Source organism: Vespa crabro, unplaced genomic scaffold, assembly GCF_910589235.1.
Source record: "Vespa crabro unplaced genomic scaffold, iyVesCrab1.2, whole genome shotgun sequence".
Lineage (NCBI taxonomy): Eukaryota > Metazoa > Arthropoda > Insecta > Hymenoptera > Vespidae > Vespa > Vespa crabro.
In genome coordinates this window covers 1-11,071 of record NW_025813612.1, presented here as the reverse complement: position 1 = coordinate 11,071, position 11,071 = coordinate 1, and the positions used below count along the sequence as shown (strand labels likewise).

Here is an 11,071-nt window from a genome sequence, read left to right as displayed (position 1 = left end):
ATCAAGGCCAATGAATAAAGTGTTTATATATATGCATGTATTATGATTATTGTGATAATTACATGTTTCGAAATTGTCTATTTTTTTTAATAAAATAAATATATAATATTACATATTTATATACTATACTTTTATATTACGTATACTTTATTATGATACAAGCTATTATTTTTATTTAATATTGTAACTATATTATTATTTTACTATACTATATTTTACTTTACTATATTTACTATACTATTTATTATAGTATAAATATACTATTATTTATAGATGTGAATTTTTTTTTGAATATATCGAATTTGCTTATATCGATTGAATTAGAAAGCATTGTTCGTGTTTCAATATGTAAATTTTTTTTGTTAAGATTTAGAACGAGTTCGTAAATAGTCGATGTATCGAACAATAGAACGACGAAGAACGTTCGTGACCCTCTTTTCTTCTACAAAAAGACACGAACCTATCAAACTCGTGAATAGAAAATTAAATCAAAACTAATGTGTTTTAATATCAAATAAGTTTTAATATCAAACGGTTTTGCGTTAAGATTCGACCACACGTATTTTCTTTTCGTTTTTTTTTTCAATGCCGTGTTATCTGAATCTAACGGCAATATCGCGACCGGTGTTTTTAATTATTGGAATTATCTGAAAAATATTTGGATAAAATTTTGAATTACAAATCTGAATATATGTATATATGTCAGAGTAGAAGAATTAAAAGAAGAAAAAACACATGAAAAAAAATCGTAGGCGTTAACATTTAAAATTGAAAACAAAAAATTATAAAAATTGAGATTAAGTCAACATTTGTTAAGAGATTAGTATTTTAAAAATTGATGTTAACATGTTGGAGAACTATAGAATTATAAATTTATTATAAGAAATTTTTTCAAACAATTTCGACGTTTGTAATATGCATAAGAAAAATTAAATAATTAAATAATCCGTCATAACCTTTGACTTCGACCGGTCCACTAAAAAGGAGAGAGAGGGGGGGAAGGTTGTGTGTGTGTGTGTGTGTGTGTGTGTGTGTGTGACAATGAAGAAGAGAGAAAAAGTAATCTGCAAGAGAGAAGACTTATGAGAAAGGGGAGAATGGGGGTTGAGTAGAAGTAGTACCACAATGTGGTGGGGATAGAGCTTTTGCCCTCTAGAATTGTACCCCTTAAGTTATCGTCGTTAATCGTGCTTGGTGGCGAGAGAAAGCACTCATAGAGAGTCAAAGTAAAAGAATGAGAGAATAAGAAAGAAAGAAAGAAAGAAAGAGAGAGAGAGAGAGAGAGAGAGAGAGAGAGAGAGAGAGAGAGAGAGAGAGAGAGAGAGAGAGAGAGAGTGAGATATATAGAGAAGAGAAAAAAAGAGAAAGAGAAGGGAGCGGGGGTGGATCGGTGTGTACTGCAAGGTAGCAACGTAGAAATATCGACCGTTGGATATGTTGTTGATGCGAATGGTAACCATGGATAACTCGAGCCGATCCACCAATTGCGATCCTCGCGGTGGCCATACTCGACCAATCGGGTATACGGTATGCTGCCGGTTTTTTGATTGGGCGATATCAGGGATAAGAGACCAGTTCGAGGCCATCGAAACCCACAAACGGACGTGAACACATCAAGTGGAGAACGGTCTCTCTATTTTCTCTCTCTTTCTCTTTCTCTTATTTTCTCTTTATCTATCTGTCTATCTATTTATCTATCTATCTATATCTCTATCTTTCTTCATCTTTACCGTATAAAACATCCAGATATTGTAAAATCTGATCATCAGTTATTGTTTTTTTCCTACTATTGTAACTTTCCTACTATTATTAATCCTTCTAATCCTCATTCTAATATCTTATTTCTGAAACGTCCTATAATTCTCATTTTATTTCTCCTTTGACTTCAACCTTTCTTTTGAATTAGGATTCCGTTTTCTAGTTTCGCGTATGCATCTCTACGGGGAATCAAGGATCACTGAGTTTATACCGTAAGCCTTTTTATTTTTTTTTGTTAATAGTACAAGAATTACACACATACACACACACATACACACACATATTTATTTATCTTATTAAATCGAGCACCACCACGATAAAGCACTTGAATATTATTTTTATATTACACGTATTGGAGACGAACGAGTACCGACACGCGGCACCTGCACCATCATCATCATCATCATCATCATTATCATCATTACCATCACGATCATCACCATCTTCACTAGCACCAGTACCATGTTGTTAATTTTCTAATCTTTATAATTATATTTTGCGCTTGATTGTGTGTGCGTGCGTGCGTGTGTGTGTGTGTGTGTGTGTGTGTGTGTGTGTGTGTGTATGTCGTTTTTGTGGTATAAAGATGGTGTCTATGACATAACATTTTTCTAACGAGACAAATCTATGATTCGAGATTCATTAGCATTGTTTGTAGACTGTAGTGGACTGTAAAAGTCTACTACATACTTTTACTATAACATAAAAGTTATTCTGAGATTTGTCAATGAACGATTGGGTACAATTGTCTTACACGTTTATATGCATGGTGTTTATACGTTTATGTATATACGTTTTGAAAAATAACGGGAATTATGAAAAAAAAAGCAGATTTAAAATATGTGATATAGTTATATTTATTTGGAAGGAAGGTATTAATTAAACAAAATTAATAGAATTTATTTTTCTTTCTCTTTCTCCCTCTCTTTCCCTCTCTCTTTCTCTCCCCCTTCCCCCCTCTCTCTCTCCTCACATGGCGACTATTGCTGTTTTAAAGATCTTTAAGCGATAAAATTATTTTCACAGAACGAACTTTTTATTATTTTTAGTGTTATTATTTTAAACTGCTATTGTTAATAATGTTTGAACTGATTTTGAAATGTTCAGGTACAAATCCGTTTCAAACGTTTCTTGAATTAATTTGATTATTTTCCCTCTCCCTCTATTCCATCAAGATTTTCTTGTACCGTTCATTTAACTGTTGTCATTTTGCACAGATATCCGGTTCTAAGATATTTCGTTTAATAATAATTTATGAATAGTCTTCTCCATGTTTTGGAACTTTTAATATGGAATTTTATGAAGTTTTCATATGTAAATATTTCTTTAATATTTTCTTCTATTTATCATGATTTTTATCATCTTGTATATTATCACTAACGCACCATGTTCATCATAGGTGATATACGGATCTTATATTTAAATAGAGAATTTATAAATTGTTTAAATTTTGAAATTTCGATTCTTATTATTTTTATTTTTTTCTTTCAAATATACAAATATGTGCCGTAAATATATATCTTTACGGCGACATAGGATTCTTTTTTTTTTAATATTCTAGGTCACTGAAATAAATATTTTGATTTTGGAGATATTTTGTATGTTACACATATGCTTCAAGTTAAATTGGTCAGAGAATTTTATCGATATTTTATAGAATTATTCTTGAGTTTTCGCGATCAGTATGATTATTTATGGAAATAGTAAAGTTATGAGATTAAAAAGAAAAAAAAAAACATTGTTTGTTAGATTTCAAACAAAATAAAAAAAGAAAAGAAAAATTGAACTTATTTTTTTCTAATTTAACAGCGATATCTATTTATATCTAGATAACCATTACTTCTTTGTAATCTTTATCAGCATTTTGACAAAGATATTGCATCGCCAACAGTAAAACGACAAATCGAGTTAAGTAATGAGAAATCATTTAAAATCATTACAGTTATAGTTATATGCTGATGTAAATCGAATTAAAAGGAATCATTTTCTGTATTAAATTGTTTGACGCATACGTAATAGCAGCAGCAGCAGTAGTAGTAGTAATAATAGTAGTAATAGCAGTAGTAGTAGTAGTAGTAGTAGTAGTAGTAGTAGTAGTAGTAGTAGTAGTAATAGTAGTAGTAGTAGTAGTAGTAGTAATAGTAGTAGTAGTAGTAGTAGTAGTAATAGTAGTAGTAGTAGTAGTAATAGTAGTAGTAGTGTGTATGTGTTTGTGTTTGCGTTTGTATGTGTTTGTTTGAAATCGAAACCGAGTCGTATCTCTTTTAATAGAATATAATTCGATGTTATATTATTAATCGACGTGATAATAATAATTTTTATGATGTAATAATAATAATTGTAATAATATATTAAGAATAATAACAACAATAACAATAATAATAATTGTAATAATAATAATAATAATAATAATAATAATAATAATAATAATAATAATAATAATAATAATAATAATAATAATAACAATAATAATAATAATAATAATAATAATAATAATAATAATAATAATAATAATAATAATGATAATAATTTCTCCGTGGAAAATAATTATGTATAATTTTGTGATAGAAAATGACAACGTGTAAATTGATGTTAGCTGTCTTTGGTACGATTAAAATTTCATTATTTTATTATCTTTCTTTGATTTCATCTTCTTTTTTCTTTTTTTTAATATTTTTTATTTTATATTATATAAATTATGAAATGTTTATTCAACAGGATTGAAGAATAATTTGAAAAAATTTCTTCTAAAATCTCTTCTAATAAAAATTCTTCCAAATTGAAAAATATAAGATGTTAGAAAGATATTAGAAAAGTAGAGAAAATCGATTGTCGAAACATCGATAAATTATGAAAAGTTAATGGAAAGTGTAACAGTAATTAGAAAGAAAAAATTAGAAAATATTAATATTAATAATTGGAAAAAATTAGAGAACAAATTTAATGATAAGCAGCTTTGCGATTTTATGAACAATTCAGATATTTTTTTTAATTTTTAAAAATTTTCTAATAAGAATTCTTCAAAAGAAGTATTTTAGAAAGATGTTAAAAAAATTATTAGAAAATAAATTGTCAAAAACTTGTTAGTTGTTTCTCATAGAAGAATAACGATATAAAGCAAGATAAGAAAAAGTGCTGCCGGCAACAGGAAATTGTGTTGGCATCTCGCGATGTCATTGCGATAGATAAGAATAGAGAGGGAGAGGAGGAGAGAGAGAGAAAGAGAGAGAGGGAGAGAGTTTTGGTTGCATTTATGGAGTGCATCGCGAGGAAGATCAATGTTTATTATTATTATTATTATTTATTTATGCATTTTATTTTTTCCTTCTTTTTTTTTAGCTTAAAGTTATTTCGTTGACAACTTAAATTTTTATCTACGTTTTATTTTTCAGTATCTGTCATCGATCAAATTTCATTTTACTCATTTGTTTCCCCATATTATGGAAAAAAACATTTATTTATTATACATATGAAATTTATTATATATAATATCAATTATAACTAATTTACATATATGTGTTATAACATATAATGTTGTGCGCGTGTGTATATATATATATATATATATATATATATATTTGTTCTAATTTCAGATAAAGGAAATCGCGAAGTGAATTATAGTCGAAAAGTGACGACACAATCTACGAATATCCCGCCATCTTAGATAAATTCAGCGGCAAGGTCAGTTTTTCTTTTCTTAATTTTATTTAATTTCTTTTAATAAAAGAAAGGAAAAAAGCAAAAAAATATTGCGATGAATATTTATTATATCATTAATTATATTATTTAATTATATTATAATTATATTATATATAATTATATTATTTAATAAATGCCTTTTTCAAAGAACAAAAAAGAAAGAGGAAAAAACCAGAAACTTTGTCGTTTTGATTCTGGCTCATTTGCTTGCATGTGCGCGCGCGCGTGGACTCATATTCTCTCTCTTTCTCTCTCTTTCTCTCACTCTCTCTCTTTCCCTTCCTTCCTCATAGAAAATAATCGGTCTTCCATAAATATTCGTGAATATTGGGAGAATTTGAAAATTCCATTATTGCGCATTATTACTATGGGAATTAATTGGATGTTAAATACTCATCGTTAAATATTAGAATAGGTTAATTAAATGCATCGCGTGTTAATTTCTCTTTATAACAATGTTCGAAATTTGAACTTGAAGAATTTTTATGTTTCATATAAAATTCGGTAAAAGAAAAGAAGATAAAATTTTTTTTATATATTTCATTCTATTTGCTCGTTGAAATTTCGCGGTGAATTTGAAATGGTTCAGTTTACTTTAATTTCATTCATTCATTCATTCATTCATTCATTCATTCATTCATTCATTCATTCATTCATTCATTCATTCATTAAGAAAATTATTTTTCTCATGAGCTTTTTCTTCCTTCCTTTTCTTTCCTAAATATTAGTATTCAAGAAAACCTTTCTTTAAGGAAGATCTTTGTGTGTTAATTATTTTATATTCATATATAGAAGATGGACAAAAGTACTTAGATGTAATTAGAAGGCCTTTAAGTAATTTGGAAAATCTATCACTATATCGATATTATATAAGTTTTTAATTAGACTTGTAATTTTACAAATTAAGCTAGTAGTTTTTTTTTTACAATCAAAGAAAAAAAACAGAAATTATCCTAAATAAGAATGGATTGGAAAAGTAATTTTATTTTAATATCTTCGAGGAAATTTGGACCTGTCTAGGAATTTTTCGGTTCACCCTGTATATAAAACATGTACATATATGTTATATATTAGTACATTCTAACGCACTGGTTCTTTTAATTATCGTACATAGTCCCGCTTTCGCGGCCGCCACTTCTCTTGCACATGAGTGAAACAGATTACCATCGTCTCATTGTTTCAAGTAACTAGCGTGACCGTTTGCTTTTTCTAAGAAAAAAGACGAGCGCCCAACGGAATCACATTTCTAGCCACTCCTTATAGATATAGATATCTCTTTCCCTTTTTATTTTTCTATTTTTCTTTTTCCCTTTTTTCTATTTTTTTTGTTATCTAACCTCTTACAAATTTCTTGGATATTCGGTTATTTTTTTTTTTTTTTGAATTTCCTGTTTTTTTTCCTCATAATGCTTCCGATTTAATATTCGATTTAGTTTTTCTAAATATTTTTATGTCACTCCTTATTGATATAATTATTTCTTCTTTTATTTCTATTCTTTTTATAATGTCTTTATATATTTCTTCAATTTTTATTGTTTTTTCTTTTTTTATTTTTTCACAATACTTGCGATTTAATGTTCGATATAATTAAAAAGAATTTTTTCATGTCACTCCTTATTGATATAGATATTTCTTCCTCTATTTCTATTCTATTTTCTAATATTCTTATACAATTTAAGGTTCAATTTAAATTTTATAAACATTTCTATAACCCTTCTTATAAAAATAAGTTTCTCTTTCCTTTTCTATTCTTTTCTAATATTTTGTAGATTTATATATATATATATATATATATATATATATATATATTTTTTTTTAATTATAAATTCATTTATTTTTTTATCTTTTTTATAGTTATGAAGAAAAAAAAAAGAGAATCATGTACATAGTTTTGATACAAAAAGTGAGAGCAATGAACGAATTTTTTTCCTTTTTTCATTATTATTATTATTATTATTATTATTATTATTATTATTATTATTATTATTATTATTATTATTATTATTATTATTATTATTATTATTATTATTATTATTATTATTATTATTATTATTATTATTATTATTATTATTATTATTATTATTATTATTATTATTATTATTATTATTATTATTATTATTATTATTATTATTATTATTATTATTATTATTATTATTATTATTATTATTATTATTATTATTATTATTATTATTATTATTATTATTATTATTATTATTACTATTACTACTACTACTACTACTACTACTACTACTACTACTACTACTACTACTACTACTACTACTACTACTACTACTACTACTACTACTACTACTACTACTACTACTACTACTACTACTACTACTACTACTACTACTCTCGAACCATCCTCGTCCGTCTGTCCTCAGCAATATTTTTTCTCATCGTAAATCGTAGAATGAATCACGAAGCGTGATTGTGAATCTTCTTCGCGTTTGCCTCAGCCGTGAAATCACAGAGTACCGTGTTTTTCCATTTCATTTCTTCATGAGTTCTGTCTTTCTCTTTCTAACTTGTTGAAATGAACGTAGAGAGAGGGGAGGAGGGGGGAGAGAGCACAACAACGCCATAACGTCATTACCACAATCACCTCCTCTCCCTCACCCACTATGCTGCCACCACCATTTCGAGTTTCCCTCGATCATTATCTTAATCGTGATTCATATTATTTTATTACACGTCAATGCTCGTCAATTACGCTTGAGACAACGATATCCCTCATTATTCGATATATTCGAGATTTAATCGCAATCGCTGATAATGATTTTTTTTCTTTCCTTTCGTGATTTTTTTTAGATAAGGACAATCGACTTTTGCCTTTTTAAATGTTTGTAATTTTGTTTCTTTATCAGATCGTAAATAGTAATATTATAATTTTTTTTGTCATTATGGTTATTGTTGGTTTTTTTTTGTTTAACAAATAGAAATGTTAATTTGATTATTAAACGTTAAATAAATTATAAAATGTGTAGGAAATTTAGAATTGTGTAATTTTTTTATTATTTTATCCTTTTTTTGAAATAAATATTATAATATATATGTATTTTTTTTTTAATTCTGATAATACAATGTATTCTTGAGATAAGTAAATGAATAAATAAATAAGAAGTAGAAATTATAAATAAATTATTAAAGACTTAGAAAATATTTTGTCATATTTATTTATCTTTTCAAAACGACTTGTAATACTATACATATATATATATAATACTGACAATACAATTTCTTGTTTAGACAAATAAATTATTAAATAAATAAATTATCGAGATAAGTTAGGAAGATATAACCATTTTATGTTTACTATGATTCTAAAACAATTTATAGTGTGGTTTTTTTCTATTTTAAATAAATTATTGTTTATTTATTTATTATTATATAAAGTATTATTAAATATTAATATTATTTATTTATTTATTTGATTTGATTTATTTTATTTTTTTTTCGAGCAAGCATTCTTGTTTTTATTTTTGTTTTATAGGGGGAAAAAAAAAGAAAGTAAAACATAGTTCAATTTTGTCGTTTCTTTTGTTTAATATTTCAAGTCGAATATAATTGTCTTCTTTGTCTCTCATGTAAACTAGACTTGTTTGATGATTGACTTGTATGAGCGAGATTACAAACATTTTAGTCATCTTGTTATATCATTGTAAAAGTGGGAAAAAAGTGATTTGAATAGTAAAGAACAGAGAATGAGGACAAGTATTAACTCTACTATCTCTATTTATCTCTGTTCCTATCTCTCCTCTTTTTTATCTCTCTTCCTTCCACTCTCTCTCTCTCTCTCTCTCTCTCTCTCTCTCTCTCTCTCTCTCTCTCTCTTTCTCTCTCTCTCTCTCTCTCTCTCTCTCTCTCTTCGTCTGTCTGTCTGTTTGTCTTCGCCTCTTTCTCTCTTTCCTTTCTCTGTTTCACTCTTTTCACATTAACGAGCTTCTTTGATCGGTTATATTCGTACCGTGGTTTCGAGTATCTTCGGTGAAACCGTACACGATAGACAAGAAACCGGTTATGGAAACCTTTTTTTATTATCTTCTAATTTGCCATGGTGCGGTGCGACGCGACGTGTCTAGCTAAATACGCGCTTTTATCTGCACACTTGTGTGTATGTATACGTATATATTTTTCATTTCCCTTTTTTTCTAATACTATTGACATGCCAGAACTAAGTAGGCTTAGAAACTTGAAGCCATAAATTCACTTTCTTTCTCTATTTTTCTCATATAAATTATAAATTTTCGCTATCAACATATACATTTGTTTATTTTATCATAATCGCGGAATTCTTTTTTATCTAAAATTTACGATTTCATTGTAGTAATAGTATAATAATATTTATATATTTGTGTATGTGTGTGTGTTTAATAACTTTTACCAATATAATGATAATTTTTATCAATTATTAATGTGAAAATATATATTCATTTTCTTCTTATTATTATTATATTTATAGCAATAATATATTTTAGATTATTATATTACTATTACTATACATTGTTATTAATGAAGAATTTATAATATTTTATAAAATTATTTATTGTTATTTAATAAAATACAGTAATAAATAATTTTTATAATTATTATTATCGTCAATATAATACATTCTCAAGATGATTTTAGAATTATTTTTTTTTGGAACGATCGTTTAATATCGTGACATTTGGTTTAAAATCTTTGGATATATTCGTCGTGAAAAATCAACGTGAGTTTGAAAGAAATCGAGGTATGAACGTGGACGATAATACAATTAGAGAGATACCCCTGAGTGAAACTGGTCATTAGCGCGTACTACGAAACTGTTGACAAAAGTGAAATTACGTGAAAAAGTAAAAAGAAAAAAAAGAAAGGGGGAGAATGAGGGGAAAAGAAACAGAAAAAGAAATTTATAAAGAGGAAGATATATAAATATATTTATTTAGAATATGTATATCAATAATTATAAAAAATCATAGAGTGAACGTCATAATAAAAAATTACACATTAGTATGTGTGTGTGTGTATACTTATATATAAATAAAAATATAAAAAATATAATATACATAAAATTACATATTACATATTATATATTAGTATAGTCTACAGAAAAAAAAAGAAAAACAAATTAAAACAGACGTAAGAAGGAAAACATACATAAATATATTTATGTATATAAAAATAAATATATTCTATATAAAATCGTAAACTTACGTAATTACAAAAAAGTTACGTAGAAATTAATTTAAAAAAATATACATATATATACATATCGAGTTATGAAAACATAAAATAAGACATAAAAACATAAAATCATGAAAACATATAGAAAAGTATGTATATGTGGACAAACATATATATGTAAACATATATATATATATATATATATATATGTATATATATATATATATGTATATATATATATATATATATATATATATATATATGTATATATATAAGATGGTGTAGTTATTTTGTAATAAAGATGACGTAGAAATTAATAATAAATAAAGAAAGAAAGATGTGTGACCCAATAATCAAAGTAAATTTCCTCGATACAAAATTATAATTGAACCTCAAAAGGGGAGGAGTATCGAAAGAGGAATGTGTATGAGAGGATACTAAGAGTTTC

General features: G+C 26.3%; 1 long non-coding RNA gene across 1 annotated transcript; it reads left to right on the top strand.

Annotated features, from left to right (window-relative positions):
- Positions 1-301: 301 nt before the first annotated feature.
- Positions 302-8,313, top strand: LOC124432625. The gene is made up of 3 exons (XR_006944350.1): positions 302-1,970; positions 5,352-5,439; positions 7,870-8,313. It is a non-coding gene; the product is annotated as an uncharacterized LOC124432625 (long non-coding RNA).
- The last annotated feature ends 2,758 nt before the right edge of the window (positions 8,314-11,071 follow it).